The sequence below is a fragment of the Artemia franciscana genome, chromosome 18 (genome assembly GCF_032884065.1).
Source record: "Artemia franciscana chromosome 18, ASM3288406v1, whole genome shotgun sequence".
Classification (NCBI taxonomy): domain Eukaryota; kingdom Metazoa; phylum Arthropoda; class Branchiopoda; order Anostraca; family Artemiidae; genus Artemia; species Artemia franciscana.
Window position 1 is genome coordinate 11099141 of NC_088880.1, and position 20688 is coordinate 11119828.

Genomic DNA, 20688 nt, shown 5'->3' on the forward strand with positions numbered 1-20688 from the left:
CTAATACCATCATAAAGGTCACCACAATAGAATTAAAATTAATAAAGGCACGGAAACAAGTTTCCAGGGTAACTGGACTATCAGGCAGGCTAAATAATAAAGAATAAACGCAGCCTAGATACTTTTATTTCTTTAATTTTTTTCAACAATTCCTTTAATATTTTTGCATTCCCCTTTTGCGGTTTATTTTCTTCTGATTGCTTATTTTTTGTTAAAGGGACAAATTTGGCTAGCTATTCCTGTATTGTAAAATGCAAATGTCCTGCAAATATAATTAGAATATGCAGTATATTTTGCTTCTACTAAACAGTTTCTATAGAGCTGTCAGCCCAATTGACCAATTAATAGACAGCAAAAATAGTTTTTATGGCATTTGGTATTAACCAAGTGACATATAGCAATCGCAAATTCTGTCGGTCTGTCGGTCTGTCTATCTGTCTGTCGGTCCCGGTTTTGCTACTTTAGGTACTTCCAGGTAAGCTAGGACGATGAAATTTGGCAAGCGCATCAGGGACCGGACCAGATTAAATTAGAAATAGTCGTTTTCCCGATTGGACCATCTGGGGGGACTGGGGGGCCGGTTAATTCGGAAAAAATAGAAAAAATGAAGTATTTTTAACTTATGAGCGGGTGATGGGATCTTAATGAAATTTGATGTTTGGAATGATATTGTGTCTCAGAGCTCTTATTTTAAATCCCGACCGGATCTGATGACATTGGGGGGAGTTGGAGGGGGGAACCTAAAATCTTGGAAAACACTTGATCGAGTGGAGATCAAGTGGAGAGTGGAGGGATCGAGATGAAACTTGATGGAAAAAATAAGCACAAGTCTCAGATACATGATTGACATAACCGGAACGGATCCGCTCTCTTTGGGGTAGTTGGGGAGGGGTTAATTCCGAAAAATTAGAAAAAATGAGGTATTTTTAACTTACGAACGGGTGATCGGATCTCAATAAAATCTGATATTTAGAGGGATATCGTGTCTCAAAGCTATTATTTTAAATCCTGACCGGATCTGGTGACATTAGGAGAAGTTTGGGGTGGGGGAACCTAAAATCATGGAAAACGCTTAGAGTGGAGGGATCGGGATGAAATTTGGTGGGTAAAATAAGCAGAAGTCTTACATACGTGATTTACATAATTGGAACGGATCCGCTCTATTGGTGGGGGGGGGATTCTGAAAAATAAGAAAAAACGACGTATTTTTAACTTACAAAGGAGCGATCGGATCTTCATGAAAATTCATACTTAGAAAGACCTCGTAACTCAGATCTCTTAATTTAAATCTCTACCGGATCAAGCTTGAATGGGGGGGGCAGTTGGGGGGACCGCAAATCTTAGAAAAAACTTAAAGCGGTGAGATCAGGATGAAACTGAAAGGGAAGAATAGAAACCTGTCTAAGATACGTGACTAACATAACCGGACCGAATCGGCTCTCGTTGGTGAAATCGGGGGGGGGGTAATTTTGAAAATTAAGGTATTTTTAACTTACGAAAGGGTGACCAGATCTTAATGAAATTTGATATTTAGAAGGATCTTGTGCTTTAAAGTTCTAATTTTAAATTCCGACCAGATCCTGTGATATTGGGGTGAGTTGGAGGGGGAAACCGGAATTCTTGGAAAACGTGAAAATTGGGGTATTTTTATCTTACGAATCGGATCTTAATGAAATTTGGTTTTTAGAAGGAATTCATGTCTCAGAGCTCTTATTTAAAATCCCGACAAGATCTTTTGACATTGGGGGAGTTGGAGGGTGAAATCTTAAAGAAACACTTGGAGTGGAGGAATCGGGATGAAGCTTGGTGGATAGAATAAACGAATGTCCTTGATACGTGATTGACAGAATCATACTGGATTCGCTCTCTTTGGGGGAGTTGGGGAGAGGGGTTCAGTGATTTGGCGAGTTTGGTGCTTCTGGTCGTGCTAGGACGATGAAAATTGGTAGGCGTGTCAGGGAGCTGCACAATTTGACTTGATAAAGTCGTTTTTCCAGATTCGACCATCTGGGGGGCTAAAGGGAGAGGAAAAATTAGAAAAAAATAGGTATTTATAACTTACGAGTGGGTGATCGGATCTTAATGAATTTTGATATTTAGAAAGACATCGTGACTCAGAGCTCTTATTTTAAATCCTGACCGGCATGAAGCCTCTTATTTTCATTTTTAAATCAATCTATTGATTCATAGAATTTTGTTAGAGCTCATACCATATGATCTCTTGGCTCTTAGCTCTTCTCGCCTCGTCACAAGTGCCATATGAGCTCTTAGCTCTTGTTTTTTCAGTAGTTCCTTTATGGTTTATTTGAAAAAGGTAAAATTTGGCTAGAGCAGGCTCGTCATGTCGAAATAGGACAAAACGGTAAAGGTACACATTAGTTCCCCGTGTAAGGTAAGGTTTCTTATTTTCGCGAAGATTTTTTTTTAAGAAGCGTCTGAGAATCAGATTACTAGTACAGTTTAATAATAAGATAAAAAAACAAAAGCGTCTTGGATCTAAAATCGCTTGAAAGCTTTATGTCAGTCTACCCATCAAATATGTTTAATTTTTCTCTTCTTCTTCTGTTATCCGGAACGTCCAAAGAGATGAACATTCTACGAGGATAGCTGTTCATTGAGCAAATTAAAATATTCTATAAATTTTTACCGAGTGTTATTGACCAGGGTTTTATGATTATAGTATGTATGACAAAAATAGAAAAATTATAAGTGAATAATAAAATTAAATAGCCGAAAAAACTAAGGGTAATGCCAGACAGAGGACAAGAAAGATACGAAAATAAGCAGATATTTCGACAAGGACCTTTATCAATTCGTCTTCAGGGCTAAAAAAAAACAGAAGAAAAATTAACCTTTTTAAGTAGATACAAACAGAACAGAGGAAACACTTAATCAAATAAAACAAGAAAAAAAAGCAAGAATATATGAAGGACCATTCACCATGGGCAAGAATTCTCTCCTTAGTAATTGACTTAGCTTGCTTACTGACCTGATTTTTGTCAAAAGCGCATTCAGTTCATTTTAAGTTAAACTGAGGAAAAATATTAGCTGAAGTTTTTAATAATAAGATATTGTAAATGGGGTTCATTGGAATATCTCTAATATCTCAATTAAAAGCAAGGTCACTCTGAATTTTTCAATTTCGATCACCTTCCTAAGAGATTGTGCTAACCCATTTGGTATAGATATTCAAGTTGCCTTAGCAAAAACATCTAAATGATCTTGATTTCGAAAATATGAAGGGCCAAAGCAGAATCAAAATCATGAAGTCTTTTGTCAATACAGTCGTTCAAAATCCAGATTGTTTAATTTTTTACAAGGCACCTTTAATATCTACAGAAAATGGCTTATCACAAGCCAAATTAGTCAAACACTTGGAAAACTATAGGTTCTTTCACTATTTTAGCTCTATGACTATGTATATTGGTTCTACTGCCCTAGCAATGACGCATAGACGGATAATAGATAGACATATCTATTAACAAATGAGCTAACCTCCTTTTTATACAATCCTAATAAGGGGGGGGGGGGGGAATTAATGCCAGGTTTGCTTCTCACTCAATTGGACTATCTGTCTTGGCTTTTTCTACAATTAACCATGACTTGATGCCCATAACTATTCCATTTTAATTTTAGTCAATTGAAATAAATCAAAATACATAAACAGAGGTGATATAAATGCATCTAAATTCAAAATGGGAGATAGCTAGTTTCGATAGCCTAAGAAATTCAATAAATTTAGCTACAATTCTGACAGTTTTTTATGTTTAGGTCTAAGTTGGGGGAGGGGGGGGGGTAGCATTTCTCTCCGCATTTTTCCTCGCCTAGACTAACCACGGATACTTTGAAGCATACATAAACTTTTCATATTTCTGTTTCTTAGGGGAGTTATTATACAAACGAACACTTTTCTCGTGCTTCTTTAATCTGTATTATAATTGACTTACGTTTCCTTAGAAAATTTGCTCAGCCAAGTAATAATCACATCACTAATGAGCATATGCATTCATGTGATCTCTATGGATTTTTCCTAGACACAAAATTAGCAATCGGCATAAAATATGTTACATTCCTATAAATTTCTTAAGCACAGAATGTACTCGTTTCTTTAGTACTCAATTTTAAATCGGACGAGGTACGACCCAGGTAACCTAGCTCTGATTTCAAATTTGCCGAAAGTTTATCATTTTGTTTACACATCTGAAGTGGAAGTGCAAGATTCAATATGAATTATAGAACGACCTCGAAAAGTCGTACCTGAGCTTGGAAACCTTTGTGCTATAAGCATATAATGACCAGATTTCTGGGGTTCATGTTACAGGTTATTAAATCTTGACTTCGAGTGTCTCTAAGTAGCATTTATAGATCTAAAAATTCATGTTAGTATTTACTGGTTGTACGGCATTACTGGTAGTACGATAAGACTAGTGAGTTACATCGTAAATAAGTTTGCCATTTATTTTGGTCTTAATGACTTTTCAGGGGGTCAAAAATAATTTGTTTTCCTACAGCGGTTCAAATGGCTAAGAAATGAAAAAAGGTCTTGCATAATAATTGCGTTTTTTTTACATGAGCTAAAAAATGGTTAATAGCAATAATAATAATTATTATTGCTATTGAAATTGTCAGTTGACAATCAAAGCTAAACGGTAATAGTCGCCCCTGACCTAAAGTTTCATTCAAACTGCCATCTATTATTTTAACTAAAATATTTATTTTGAGTTTAAGAGGCATGGTTAAAACTATTTCTAGCTTAAAGGAATCCAGCTTTCTTAAAAAAGGTAGATACGTCTGTTCATAGCAGTAAGATTTAGTCACGTTTAATTATCAATATCAGAAGGGATGGTAAAAATGGTTTTTAGAGAGCAATTTTAATTTTAAAGAAATTTTCTGAATGTCTTAATATAAGCCTAGGCTATAAGCAGGGCATCCACTATACCCAAATTTCCGGGGATTTTCCCGAAAATCTATGTGTCTTCGCGAAAAATTTGGGGTAAAATTCTAGTTAATTGACTTCTTACTATCTCAGAAAGGGTTGAGGTTATAAAATGTAACTTTCAGGGATGAATCTACAGACTAAAGTAGCCTATGTCCTGGGAAGGTATTCTGAAGCAACTACCTCCACTCCTCCTTCTAGAGGGCCCTGACCTTTGATGACCTTTAAAAATATGTGTGTTATAAAAGTCAAGCATTGAAAATAGATCTACTTAATTGAAGTACAACAACATTGTTTTCATCTTCATAACTTTGCTCAATTCCATTTTATAAGGTTCTAAAGATATGCAAATACATTTCCTAAATTTTGAAAAAAAACAACATTGATATGGCTCAAAATTCTACTCAAATAACAGGAATTGCATTTTCAGAACTAAAGGCAGAGAAAAAGCAACTAGTAACTAAAAATTAAGGTAAAATGTTGTTTTGTCAAAATTTCAATAGGTATAGACCTGTCATGTAGGCAAATTTCAGGGTCCTCTAGAGAGAGAAGGAGTAGAGGTGGGTATATTAAAATTCTTTCCAGGGACATACTTTAGCAAATATAATTGCCACAATTTTTCACTACTCTCTTTTTTGTTAATATTCATCTCCTGCATTACTTTGCATTAAAATCAGACAAGTACAATTTAAGTGTAAACAATTCTTTATGTGTTCACACAAGTATTATTTTCCTGAATTTAGATTAGCATAAACCATTTCTTATGCAGTATTCCACATTCTATAAGATCCTTACATTAACATCATTTGTGATGTTAATCATTTGTAACAAGCATCATAAGTATTTCCTTCAAGACAACTTCCTTTCTGCTGTTTCCAATGAAAGAGATCTTGGGGTTATTGTAGATCACCAATTAAAGTTTAGCAGCCATGCTAAGTCTGTTTCATCTTCTGCAAATAAAACCCTTGGTATCATAAAAAGAACCATCTCCAGCCGACACCCTAGAGTTCTTATGAAGTTATATAAGGCGCTTGTACGTCCACGCCTGGAGGTTGGATTGTCATTGGCAGCCCCTTTCTTCAAAAAAGATAGGAAGTTGCTTGAGGATGTCCAGTGTCATGCCACTAAGATGGTTACCAACATGAATAAATTTCCATACAAAGAAAGACTACATCATTTGAAGCTGCCAACGCTGACATACCAACGGAAAAGGGGTGACATTATTTTAACCAAAAAAATCCTCTCTAAAAATACCCTTCCCAGTCTCTTTGCACAGCCCTTGCATTCTGGTACTAGAGGACATTCTTTGAAGCTCTCCATGCAGCGTTCCATGAGTAGACATAGAAGCCACTTCTTCAGCCAAAGAATCATCAATATGTAGAACCAGCTCTCTGAAGAAACAGTTTCTGCTACTTCAATTGACATGTTCAAGTCCCACCTTGATAGGGAATGGCTCTGCCAGGAGTTCCTTTACAATTGGGAAGCTGCAGAATCCTCCACAAGAGTCTAATCTAACAGCCACAATCTACACCAAACGAATTCTTTTTTTCTCATGGAGCATCACAAGGATGGATAATTCTTATATCGCTCCAAGCTGCAATTTAAGGTTAAGGTAATTTAAGGTGTTCAAGACAATCTTGACAAGATTACTTGGTCATTTAATGGAACATTAAGTTGGAATTTGAAATTGAACTTGTAATAAAGGAGAATTGTTTTGAAAGCCAGATTATGAGTTGGAATTTTGTTTTCTTTTCCTTTTTTTTTGGTTTTGGACATATTCTATCATGGTTGCAATCAAAGCTGCTGCCTAGTAAAGAGTGAACAACTGCCAATAGTAACCAAAGTTAAAAAACAGTGAAAAAAACTGCCTAGTGAAAAAAATACCATTTGATTATGATTCAGGAATGGTTACTATTATTTTGGTTCATCTTAAAAAGTAAAGTCTACTGTGAAAAATTTATGGTGATCTTGAAAAAAGCCTGAAAGCCCTCAAAAATGGTATCAGATCAAAATGAAAAGTATACCATTGGAATCAACATGGTCAAAATCTTCTACAGCAAAATTACAGTCCCCCTCCTTGAACAGCAAGGAAAATTGGTAGTACTGATCTGTCTCCTGTTTTTTCTGGCCTAGTGGGCTACCAGAACATTGTAGACATATTTTTTATAGCTCATATAAAAGATTCTGCCCATATCTATACAACAGTGGATTCAGGGGGGATGGTGCAGGGGGAGCATGCCTCCCCTTGATGCAGTGGTGGATTTGTGGTTGGGACTGCTTGCTCTGGTTTGTGCTGGGATGAAACTTATTTTTTTGTAATTGATTTTTAATAGTTTAGTCTTTAATAGGTTTCTAATTATTAAAATTGTTTATTTTGCAAGCAAGTTCAGAAACAGGTTTTAGCCACTTTGTGCAGTCTCTGTTAGATTTCACTAATGCTGTATACTGCCAAAAAGTATTGAATTAGATATAAGTTTATCGAGGGAATCTGTCTGTAATATCACAAAAGCCAACTGGGAGGCAAAAATCTTCATTTCAAAATAACAAGGAGGGGAAATTTAAAATCCTAACTTCTTTAGGCTGTCAAAATAATGTTTCAGGTTTGTGCTGTCACAACAAGGTTGAAAAGCTAAATATTTACTTCTTTTTACTGTTAAAATTTGTTATCAAGTCTTGCTATGGCACCAAAGTGAAGGAATTAATATCGTTACTTTTTTTGGCTGTCTGTTTTGGTTTTTTGGGTTTGCTTTTTTATGGCACTTGGTATTAACCAAGTGACATATAGCAGTCGCCAATTCTGTCGGTCTGTCTGTCGGTCCTGGTTTTGCTACTTTAGGCACTTCCAGGTAAGCTAGGACGATGAAATTTGGCAAGCGTATCAGGGACCGGACCAGATTAAATTAGAAATAGTTGTTTTCCCGATTTGACCATCTGGGGGGGGGAGTGGGGGCCCGGTTAATTTGCAAAAAATAGAAAAAATGAAGTATTTTTCACTTATCAGCGGGTGATTGGATCTTAATGAAATTGATGTTTGGAATGATATTGTGTCTCAGAGCTCTTATTTTAAATCCCGACCGGATCTGATGACATTGGGGGGAGTTGGAGGGGGAAAACCTAAAGTCCCAGTTTTGCTACTTTAGGCACTTCCAGGTAAGCTAGGACAATGAAATTTGGCGAGCGTATCAGGGACCCGACCAGATTAAATTAGAAATAGTCGTTTTCCCGATTTGACCATCTGGGGGAGGGAGTGGGGGCTGGTTAATTCGGAAAAAATAGAAAAAATGAAGTATTTTTAACTTATGAGTGGGTGATTGGATCTTAATGAAATTTGATGTTTGGAATGATATTGTGTCTCAGAGCTCTTATTTTAAATCCCGACTGGGTCTGATGACATTGGGGGGAGTTGGAGGGGGAAACCTAAAATCTTGGAAAACACTTAGAGTGGAGGGATTCGGGATGAAACTTGATGGAAAAAATAAGCGCAAGTCCCAGATACATGATTGACATAATCGGAACTGATTTGCTCTCTTTGGGGTAGTTGGGGGGGGGGGAGTAATTCTTAAAAATTAGAAAAATGAGGTATTTTCAACTTACGAATGGGTGATCGGATCTCAATGAAATTTGATGTTTAGAAGGATATCGTCTCTTAGAGCTCTTATTTTAAATCCCGACCGGATCTGGTGATGGGGGCGGGGAGTTGGGAGGGGGAAACCTAAAACTTGGAAAACACTCAGAGTGGAGGGATTGGGATGAAACATGGTGGGAAAAATAAACACAAGTCCTAGATAGATGATTGACATAAACGGAACGGATCCGCTCTCTTTTGGGTAGTTGGGGGTGGGGGTATTTCTGAAAAATAAAAAAATGAGGTATTTTTAACTTACAAACGGGTGATCGGATCTCAGTGAAATTTGATATTTAGAAGGATATCGTGGCTCAGAGCTCTTATTTTAAACCCGACCGGATCTGGTGACATTGGGGGGGGGGGGAGTTGGGAGGGAGAAACATAAAAATTGGAAAACACTTAGAGTGGAGGGATCGGGATGAAACTTAGTGGAAAAAAACACGAGTCCTAGATACATGATTGACATAACCAGAACGGATCCGCTCTCTTTGGAGTAGTTGGGGGGTGGGTTAATTCTGGAAAATTAGAAAAAATGAGGTATTTTTAACTTACGAACGGTTGATTTGATCTCCATGAAATTTGATTTTTAGAAGGATATCGTGTCTCCAAGCTCTTATTTTAAATCCTGACCGGATCTGGTGACATTGGGGGAAGTTTGGGGTGGGGAAACCTAATAGGATGGGAAACGCTTAGATTGGAGGGATTGGGATGAAACTTGGTTGGAAAAATAAGCAGAAGTCTTGCATACGTGATTTACATAATTGGAACGGATCCGCTCGATTGCGGGGGGGGGTAATTCTGTTAAACAAGAAAAATGACGTATTTTTAACTTACGAAGGAGTGATCGGATCTTCATGAAACTTCATATTTAGAAGGACCTCGTAACTCCGATATCTTATTTTAAATCTCAACCGGATCAAGCGTAATTGGGGGGGGGCAGTTGGGGGGGACCAGAAATCTTAGAAAATACTTAAAGCGGTGAGATCAGGATGAAACTGGATGGGAAGAATAGAAACTTGTCTAAGTTACTTGACTGACATAACTGGACCGGATCTGCTCTCTTTGGTGGAATTGGGGGGGGGGGGGGGTAATATTGAAAATTGAGGTATTTGTAACTTACGAAAGGGTGACCAGATCTTAATGAAATTTGATATTTAGAAGGATCTTGTGCTTTAAAGCTCTAATTTCAAATTCCGACCAGATCCTGTGACATTCGGGGGAGTTGAAGGGGGGAACCGGAATTCTTGGAAAACATGAAAATTGGAGTATTTATATCTTACAAATAGATGATCGGATCGTAATGAAATTTGATTTTTAGAAGGAATTCATGTCTCAGAGCTCTTATTTCAAATCCCGATTAGATCTTTTGACATTGTGGGGATTTGGAGGGGGAAATCTTGGAAAAACACTTGGAGTGTAGGAATTGGGATGAAGCTTGGTGGATAGAATAAACAAATGTCCTTGATACGTGATTGAAAGAATCGTACTGGATTCGCTCTCTTTGGGGGAGTTGGGGGGAGGGGTTCAGTGATTTGGCGAATTCGGTGCTTCTGGACGTGCTAGGGCAATGAAAATTGGTAGGCGTGTCAGGGAGCTGCACAATTTGACTTGATAAAGTCGTTTTCCCAGATTCGACCATCTGGGGGGCAAAAGGGAGAGGAAAAATTAGAAATAATTAGGTATTTATAACTTACGAGTGGGTGATCGGATCTTAATGAATTTTGATATTTAGAAGGACTTTGTGACTCAGAGCTCTTATTTTAAATCTTGACCGGCATTAAGCCTCTTATTTTCCTTTTTAAATCAATCTATTGATTTTTAGAATTTTGTTAGAGCTCATACCATATGATCTCTTGGCTCTTAGCTCTTCTTGCCTCGTCACAAGTGCCATATGAGCTCTTAGCTCTTGTTTTTTAAGCAGGTTGGTTTTCACAACATAGTTGTTTTTTAAGGGAATTGTGCAACAGAAAGTATGAGAAGTGCAAAAATTATTAATTTAAGTTTTGGATTTTGGTGAGGAAACAATGGCCACTTTACTGCCTATTTTCACCTAATGAAAGCTCTGCATTATATGACATATCAACTCCTCTGTTCATTCTAAAATATTGAAATAAAGGCCAAAATCTTTAGAACTTTAACAAAAGTTCATATAAGTATATACTTAAAACTAAATATATTAGTCAAAATACTTCTTCCAAGGTTGGAGTAATTATTTAAGAAAAATAAATTTTCAAAAAATTGTTTATAAAAGAAGCCAAATAATTATGTTTATTATCTAGCTGGTATAGATGCATCTCTGAATTCTCAGTTTGATTCAGTAGAATGGCATAATTTTTTTTTTGAACAATTACCTAATAAAATTTTGACAAAAAATGGAAATTCACACAACTTGAGTTATACACAAAAACGGAATGCAACTACGATATTACTTCAGAATTTCTCACCTTCTCAATTCCAACCAGTCACAAAATACAGCTATGTTTTTGTATAGAGGTTGCATATATTTGTCCATAAAACTGTCTTAACTTCTATATATACTGCTGAGGATTTTTATACTTATTTTAATACATGCCATCCAATCATATTCCCACAATTAGTTATTTGTAAATAAAAATTTCTATAGGACAGTTCTCTTACTTTATGCTAAATCTAAGTCAAATTTCAAATTTTTATTTTTGTGCTTAAAAGACATGTCAGAATTTAAATATTTGAATTGAATATCTGAATATTTCAAGATTAAAAAAATAATTAGAAATCTGCCACAGCTTGAAACCCTGAGAATTTATATCACCCATTTATACCTATCAAATACAAAAATAACAAACCCATCATTACTTTTTTAAGGAGTATTTTGACTCATGGGAACTTCTTGTAAGGCCATACAAAGGATGGAGGAGGATCATGTATAGCTGTGTTGGCATTTACAAGTGATTTGATTGTCATTTAGAACAAGCTTGAAAATGGTATCAAGTAGTGTGTCCACCTTTTCTCTATGTTAGTTATGGATCCCACATTTGTTGACCAAAAATTATCCCCTCGCCCCTCCAAAAAAGTATCATTTGCCTTGTAAGGGAAAAAGAATAGGCTAATTAAAAAAGCAAAAAGAATCTCTTGGGGAAAAAAATAAAGACAAATTTGAAAAATTGCTAGGAATAAAGAAAAAAAGGGAAGCAAGAGTAATGTAAAGTACCCTGTACTCATACAGCTAATTACTAGGCTATGAACTAGGCTATTGAATATGTTATCCTTAAACAAGGTTAAATATTGTTAAAGCTAGAACAAAGTATCTAAATCATAGACACACCGAAGTTTGCACAGATTTACTCTTAAACAAGTGTTTTGAAGCAGAGCAAATATATTTAAATATGCTAGTTGGTAAGAGTAACTATTGTGTAAATTTAAATGTCAAAACACAAATTTTTTCAAGATTATGGTGAGGCAATTCCAACTAGCCTTGTCCTGGTCATTAGCCAATTCTAACCATCTAAACATGTATGGATCAAGCCCAAGATTAGGAGCCTGTTATCTATATTTATAAAAATATCATTTGAATCAAGATTTTTATCTAGGATTTGGTATTGTCAGAGCACTAAGGGTCTTACCCTGATAAATAGAAGCAAAAAATATTAACAGTTCAATAAAAAAGACAAAGAAATTATCTAACAAAATTTGCCAAACAAGCCAACTACTCAGAGCTGTCAAATTCAATAGAAGGGCTTGGAAGGACCTCACTTTTGAAACTCGTAGAATTTTGAGTATTGTATGGTGGGACTAGGCTAATGTTAGTTTTACCCAGTTAGGCTCTCTTGATATCTTAGCACTAAATGGGCCAGTAACAAGTTTTAATGCTTTTTTCAATATGCAGTGACCATTTTACTAGCCTATAGCCTCTTGCTGGGCTTCCATCAAAGGGGTAGGATTGATATTGGTAATGATAAAGACCACAGTACCTTTCTATCATACAAAATACAAGCTTATGATTAAATTTTTATAGATAGAGTTAAGTGTTCTGCTCCCTAGTTTTGGCTTAACAAATGTATCATTATTTAAGTTTTGATCAGTTTCAGTTGCTTCACAGAAACTTGGGTTAATTTTCAGGTAATTACTAGTCAGAACTGTTCTGTCATATAGTACAGAATAGCTGGGGCTATCAGAAAGTGATGTAAAACCTGAATTAAATTATTGAACTACTATTGAAATTTAATGCTTCTTGACTTCATATCATGCAGTCCTAGCTACAGCTTTTTGACTTAATAAATCTAAGACTATCAAAATTTGTATGTGTAATTTTCCATGTTTTTAGCTCTATCAATCTATATTATCAATGAGGTTAGATGAGAGTTCGTTTCTTTTCTTTGTATTATATTGTATTTAAAGAAATCATGATATTTGAAAAGAACATTAGATAAAGAACCTAAAAGTATTACTTTTATTTTACTACTAAGTTTGAAGTGGTTCAAGTGTTCAACTGCTAAAACTTTACAAACTTCTCTAATTTGTCAAAAAGTCATGCAACATTTAAGTACCCAAATAGTGAAAGCTAAGAGATGTTCATATAAAGAATTTTATAAAATGTTTGATTTCAGATTGCTTGCAGTAGAGTTCATCCAACTGTTATAAATTTGAGGTAAAGCTATACTTGGTGGTATCTTGCCATCAAATTAAAAGATTTCATAGATTCTACTTCCTTATTTCACTGAAGTGCTGTCAGTCCATGAAAATTGTCTTGGGGTAGTTTTCTTTGCAATGGTGTGTATATACCTTCTGTATGCCTCAATGTCCTCTGTTAGTTGAAAAAGGTCAGAAAGGCAGTGATACGCAAATTGTTCCTTCCAGCTCTTTGGGGGATTATTGCAAAGACTACAAGATTACGAGAACCATGAATTTGGCCTTTTTGACTTTTTTGAGTGGTTTTTGTCATTGGTGATTAGACAGTCCAGGTATGGGAATTCTTTGACCCACTGGATACTCTCTCCATTAAGTTTCAAGTGAAGGTCTGGCTTAATTGTATCCTGCAGCTTTCATGAGCAGCACATAGCCAACTTGTAGGTCCTCAGGGGTTTCAGCTATTTCGCCAATTCTGTGAGCATAAGCTAGCTTGTCTATAAGTACACCCTCTATATGTGCACCCTAGGTTGTTTCCACCAGGGATAAAATTGCTGTTCTGGGGACAGTATGCATCCTTGAAGGACTCAGGCAAATACTTGTAAGCTGTCAGTGGGACCTTCACTAGTCATAACCCAATTCATAAGATTTAGAGTACATGTCCTTGATAAGCTGACTAAATTTTGTGGAATCACGTAATGGAGGAGGATGTGCCAAATGTCTTTTCTCCAAATAAGGTCAAATGCTTATTTAAAGTCAACAAAGGGATGGTATAGGTTGAAGCTGTATTCCAGATATTTCTCTGAAATCTGGAGTAAAGTGAGAATTTGATCAACAATCAATCTCCCAGGGTGGAAAGTGGCTTGATATTCTTTGATGACCAAGGAAGACACTGCTCTGATCTGTGTAAATATAGTACTGACGAGAATCTGGTAGGCTAATATGAGAACCTGTTAGGCTAATATGATCATAATTACCAAACATTGCCATTGACCTCTTCTTTTCGCCAATATCTCCTTGGTCCCATCATTGGAGACCCTCCCTATATTTCATATAATGGTGAAAAGGGCAAGCCATACTGAGAGGCATGTTTTTATTGAACAGTTCAGCATTTCTGCTAAGATTACATCTATGTATGGAGCTCGTCCATTTTTTAGCTTTTTGCTGCATGACCTCAGCAGAGCTTGCCAGGTCATTGATATCGAGCTGTAATAGGGGGATAACAGGTATTTTTTCGGTCATTGGGTCTTGGTCCATTTAATAGTTTCTTCAAGTGGACAGCAAACCTTTTGTCAATTTTAACTTGATCTGATAAAATCACTCCATATTTGGTATTGACCAGAGCGATTCTGATCTAACCATCTCATTAGTCAGCCATTAAACAGTTTTAGAATCACTCTTTCTAGCAACTGCTTCTGCTAAAGCTGCTTTATTATCAAGGAAAAGTCTTTTATCCCTCCTGGCACTCTTTTTAGTTTCTTTGTCCTTCTCCTTAAAAAGTAGCTTTGAAGTGGATTGTGCATGCTTTGTGGCAACAGACTGTAAGGTCTGCTTAAATACCTTATGCTCGTCAATTAACTTCCACGTGGTTTCAGAGATTTGTTCCTGAAACCCATCTTTTCTTTAGGAACAGTCATGCATATACTTTTTATGGTGTCCCACTTCATTTCAATGCTTTCTTGTTCACTGGCTTCTGCTGCTAGGGCATCAAACGTATTTTCTAGAGTCACTTTGAAACTCTTCGAACCTTATGGTTATGCAGTTTTTTTTGCAGGGTATGGTTTCTTTAGGTTTGAACTGGGTTTCTGAGGAGAATGAAGTTTGATCTGCATGCAAGTGACCATAAGTTTATGATGTGTATGCAAGTGACCATAAGCGTATGATCAGACTGTATGTCAGCTCTCACGTATATCTAAAAGGCTTCTGTGCCACTTTGGGGAGACCAGAAGATGATCTACCTGATTCTGAGTTGAACCGCCTGGTGACGTCCATGTGTGTTTATGCACTGTTTTGCGGTCGAAAATGTCGTAGAAATGACAAGGTCATTGCTTAGTCCATAGTCTAATAGTAATGTACCATTTTTGTTTATGTCATCAAGCCCTTGCTCTCCTAAAATGTCAGTATAATACTGGCGATCACTTCCTACTTTTGTATTTAAATCACCAACAACACTCATTACATCATGCTTGGGGATGTCTTTAATAACAGCATGTAATATTTTGTAGAAATTGTCCTTAACATCCTCATCCACCTCATTTATAGGTGCATAGCACATGCTCATTAAGAACTTTGTGTGCTCTGTTATAAATCAAGCTGACATTATCCTGTCATTCACTGGTGTCCATTTGAGAATAGATCTATGAACTGGGGGAGGGATATCAGTATGAATGAATGAATGTATTTAATACCCATCAATGGAAAGACAGACAGAGGACAAAAAAGAAAAGAGAAAAAAAAGCACAAGACACTAATTCATCTGACCCAAACAAAACAAATGAAAGGTATTCCTGTAGAGGTATTCCTACCTCTAACCTATAATGGGTGTCATCGCCACTATAGAGTAACCCATAACCAGCCACTAGGTTCTCTTGGCCCATACTTTTCCACTGAATTCCTCTTAAGGCCGGTATGTCAATATTGTATTGACACAGCAATTATATTGACACAATATTTACACTAGCCGTAACTAAACAATAGGCCAACTGGACAAAATGGATGTATCATCCTACCGATTGTTGTCTTGCTCAACAATCATTTGCAGATAAATTAGACGTTACAAAAATTTGTTGAACTTGTTTGTAAAGAAGAAAAGTCTCCACTTGCATCTTCCATGATAGATTGTGGCAACAATGGAAAGGATTTGCACGAAAAAAACTTAATAGATTAAAAGTGAAAACTAAAAAAAAACAAGAAAAAAACAAAACAAGAAAAATAATAGAAAACCTGGGTTTTAGGTATAAACAGACTGAAGATGAAGCTAGGGGTAAACTGAAGCCAGAAGCCTGGGTTCGGCCAGAAAATTTATAAGTAAGGTATGGACTGCTGATAAATCAAATCCAAATTGATTGAAGAGCAAAGACTATGGTGCTCTTGGAAAAAGCAATATGTGCTAGTAAGAGCAACTAAGCTAATGGAGGGGTTCCAAATGTTAAACCTGTTGACACGATGGCTAAGCATTCCTAATATAGAAATATCCCCCCCCCAGTGGAAATCTATTCCATCGTTCTAATATTGAATTTGAAATTAAATAAAAAAAAACAACATTTTTTCCACTGAAATTAAGGAGTTACATCAAAACTTAAAACGAACAGGAAATACTCCGTATACAAAAGGGGCTGCACCCTCCTAAACGCCCCGCTCTTTACGCTAAAGTTTGACCCTTTCTCTCAAATCTACTTGTTAAAACAATAAAAAACTTTAGCGTAAAGAGCGGGGCGTTTAGGAGGGAACTGCTCCTTTCATATATGGAGTATTTTCTGTTTGTTTTAAGTTTTAATGTCGCTCCTTACTTTCAGTTGAAAAAACTTGTTTTTTTATTTAATTTCTGAACGTTTTTGAATTAATATATGTTTTGATTTCAGCTCTCCGCACATGAATAATTAAAACGAAATTTGCATATTATTTTTTTTGTCTAAATGGCTTTCTCATAGTTTTGATCGGACGATTTTGAGAAAAAAGGGGTGGCGTAGGAGGCCTATATTCCTTCCAATTTTTCGGTTACTTAAAAAGGCAACTAGAACTTTTAATATTTTACGAGTGTTTTAATTAGTAATAAATATACGTAACTTACGAATTAACTTACGTAATGAGCTTCTGTATTTATATATTTTTATGACCCATATGAGAGGGCTCGCCCCCTCGTCAGTATTTCGCTCTTTACATTATAGCTTAAATTTTATCCCAGTTCTTTAAGAATGACCCCTGAATCACAAAGGTCGTAGAATAAATAGTTAAAATTGCAAAATATACTTTAGCTTGAAGAGCGAGGTATTTAAGAGGAGAGGAACCTCCTCATATGCCTAATAATTTCTATTCGTTTCAAGTTTTAATGCTACTCCTTACATCCAGTTGAAAAAAAAACTTTTTCATATTTATTTTTTCATTTTTTTAAAGAATACTAGAAAATCCTGCACCCCCTTCACAGAATTTTTCTTCCCCCATGATAAATTCTCCATGGAAAGATCATCCCACGTAACCCCCTCTCCCGACACCCCCCTCCCTCCCCAACGTGATAAAGTCCCTGATGCGCTGAATGTGGTGGGTGTGATTTTCGTTAAGATACTATGACATTTAAGGGTGTTTCCCCCTATTTTCCAAAATAAAGCAAATTTTCACAGGCTCGTAACTTTTGATGGGTAAGACTAAATTTGATGAAAATCATATATTTAAAATCAGCATAAAAACCCGATACTTTTGATGTATCTATTAGTATCAAAATCCTGTTTTTTAGAGTTTTGTTTACCATTGAGTCGGGTCGCTCCTTACTAGAGTTTGTTACCACGAACTGTTTGAAAAGTGGGAATAATTAGATTGTGACAAATCCTTTAAGATGACAAAAGGAACATGCTATTACCATGTCATCACGATGGCATGCTATCATAGTGTGGGGTATTTCTTTATAGATGGCTTTAGAGTGGACAACCAAGCAGGTGCTGTTTTTGTTTTTTGTTCCAAGAATATAGTGAAATCATTAAATTGGACAAAGTAACAACAGTGTTCCGTGCTGAAGTATTAGCTATTGCCAAAGTAGCAAAATGCCTCGTAGATTCTGGAGTATAAAATAAAAATTTAGAATCTGTTTTCTATTCAAAAAGTGAACTCGAAGCAATTCAGAATATGTATTCGGCAAGAATTAAATATTTTGAAGCGGATGCCTGCTATGAGAATACACGAAATTATTGTGAAAGGAGTAACCGCAGGCTCGAATAAATACCAGGAAGTGATGGGATGGCTGATAGGGGACCATAGCAAGTATCATTAGAAGATTAGCAAATCTGTAGTAATATTACTCTCATTATGACTAATCAAATCAGAGAAGTGCTAAAGAATATGCTTGCTAGAACAATGGAGGAGAGCAAAGCATCCACAACAAATATATCTGTGAAACAGAAGATGAATGGGAAACTTGAAAAGAATACTTATTGTACGTTAAGTAAATTTTTAGGTGGCGCAAGCAAATTAAGCTTATGGGATGTTCTAGCAAATTGTTGTAAAGAAAACTTGAATACTTTCTGGAGATATGTGTTTTCCAGAAAACCACCCTGATCCCTCGTATCACAGTGGGGACTTAATGACACTTCCAACCAAAAAATCCGAAGGAGCTAAATAAATCTTTCTGAATGTGGACCCCATGGGGCTACTGCTGAACCACCTGCCTAAGCACATCTCTGTCCCCATGTTCAAAACGACATTTACTACTGCAGAGGTACATAAAAAGTTATTCAAGTCTGATGTGACTAGGGCAAGAGGTCCAGACGGAATCCATCTAAGGCTTATGAAAGAAATGGTAAACCAGATAGCTATCCATGAATGATTGGTTGACTGCTAATGTTCTACTGTAGTCAATGAAGGGAAGCATACATATGCCAAGAACTGTTGACCTTACTGTCTGACCTCTATTCCCTAAAAGTTATAAAGGTATGGTAAATGATGCTATCCTACAGCACCTAACAGTAAATAAGCTCTAAATAATCTCTAACTGTCAACACAGTTTTAGTCTGGTCAATAGACTCTGATTTGCTTTTAGCCTAAAATGACATTACTCACCTTGTAAATGGAGGGATCTTAGTTGACTTTCTTTTCCTTGACCAGGCTTTGGGATTTGGGAGGTTCCACATCGAAGATTGAAGCTCAAACTGGAGATTGACCAATTAAATAAAGAAGTCATCGATTGGACCATGGCCTTCCTGACAGACAGAATCCAGTTTGTAGTTGTTTATACCTCAGATTGCCCACTAGTTCATTTCAGCCCTCTGTCTGTAAAGTACTCCAAGCCACTTGACTTGGCTCTGCTTTGTTCAACATTTATATTAGCAGTGTCTTCAATTGCACAAAAAGTAAAATAATCTTTTATGCTGACAATTCTAAACTTGTAGGTGCAGCCAATACTTCTGAGGTAGTAGCCCCCCTGCAGGAAGGCTTGGAAAGCCTAGCATGCTGGTCAGAAAAGTTGTTGCTACCTCGTTGTCAGGGTAGACTTCCAGCTGGAGTTCCATCAACATAATCTTTTAGCTGTTGCAAATGCGGGGAGGTGTTTTGTCATTTGTCAGCTGCAACCCAAATGCAATAGAAAAAAGTTGTACACCTCTTTGGTATGCCAAGCGCTTGAGTTTTGTATGACACTGGCCTCCTCTCATTTCAAGGGGTATAAAAAACTCCTTGAAAGTGTCTTGCGGCGTGCCAATAAAATACCATACAGCCTGAGAACCTTTCCTTGCCATGAGAGGCTTTCAGCAGTGAAACTTCCGTCTCTTACCTACTGTAGAAAATGAGGTGGATCCCAACCAGTGAATCCAGAGAGCTTCCAGAAAATTACCGAACAAACTACCTACTGTAGTGAATATTACTACTTCTATCCCAACTCTGTTGCTCTGCTTTCCAAACTCCTAAGCAATCAAACCATTTAATCTCAAACCCTGGAGCCATTGAAGCGAGGTTTGGACGAGGACTGGGAGCAGAAGGACTGGTTTTTTGCACTGCAATGCCCCAAAGTCCTCAGCCAAACTTTTAAGTTAAACACTGGCAGGTTTGCCATAAGGTGCCATTTTTTTATGTCTGCATAATGGGAATTAAGGAATAAAAGATTTGAATTTAGAGTGATTTCAGATTAGTGTCAATGTATGGTGGATCTCAGGTAGAATTGGATATACTATACAAGTCACTTGTGCCCAAAAATATGCCTTTGACTTTCACTAAAGGTAGATAGTTGGTGATATAAACAGTATCACCATCTAATTGAAATTGGCATAAAGTAGACATTACAAGTGAACTGGTACTTGCCAAAACTACTGAACTGTAGAATGAAATAATTTTAAAAATATCGAGATATTTTACTCTCATTCAGAATTATTCAATGAAATAGCAATCAATAAGATCGTAATAAAATTTTGAACTGAATAATTTTGTTTACTTCAGTCTCTTACTATATTTTTGAAGTTTGTACAATAGGGTATTACTTTGTTGTCCTATTGAGATTGACCTGTTTGCCTACTAAAGTCCCTTATTTGGAGTTCGTGTAAAAGGCTATTACTTTGTTGACCTATTGAGAATTCAATCTTGAGGTCAGGGGTTCAAGTGCTGGTGTTGCTGCTTATTTGGTTTGGAATGGGGGTCAATGGTATGATTCTGTAAGCTCAGCCAGAGTCGACCCAGCTCTAAAATGGGTACCTGGAGAAATCTGGGAGAAAAACACGGAAAGCGTCGAATGATTTGTGCCCAGCTGCACATTGTACTCTCGGCCGAAGGCATTGAATCAGGAAATCGGTACCTGCGTAAAGCAAACCATTGGTCAGCATAACAAAAG

General features: G+C 36.5%; 1 protein-coding gene across 3 annotated transcripts in view; it reads left to right on the forward strand.

Annotated features, from left to right (window-relative positions):
• The first annotated feature begins 4710 nt into the window (after positions 1–4710).
• Positions 4711–20688, forward strand: part of LOC136038602 (anoctamin-10-like) — a 206980-nt gene continuing 191002 nt past the window's right edge. For 2 of the 3 annotated variants that reach the window (XM_065721810.1, XM_065721812.1), the window contains exon 1: positions 4711–4781. The gene's annotated coding sequence lies outside the window, so the exon portion shown is untranslated. Of the gene's footprint in view, positions 4804–20688 lie in introns of all 3 variants that reach the window. The other variant, XM_065721811.1, reaches the window with a different exon arrangement.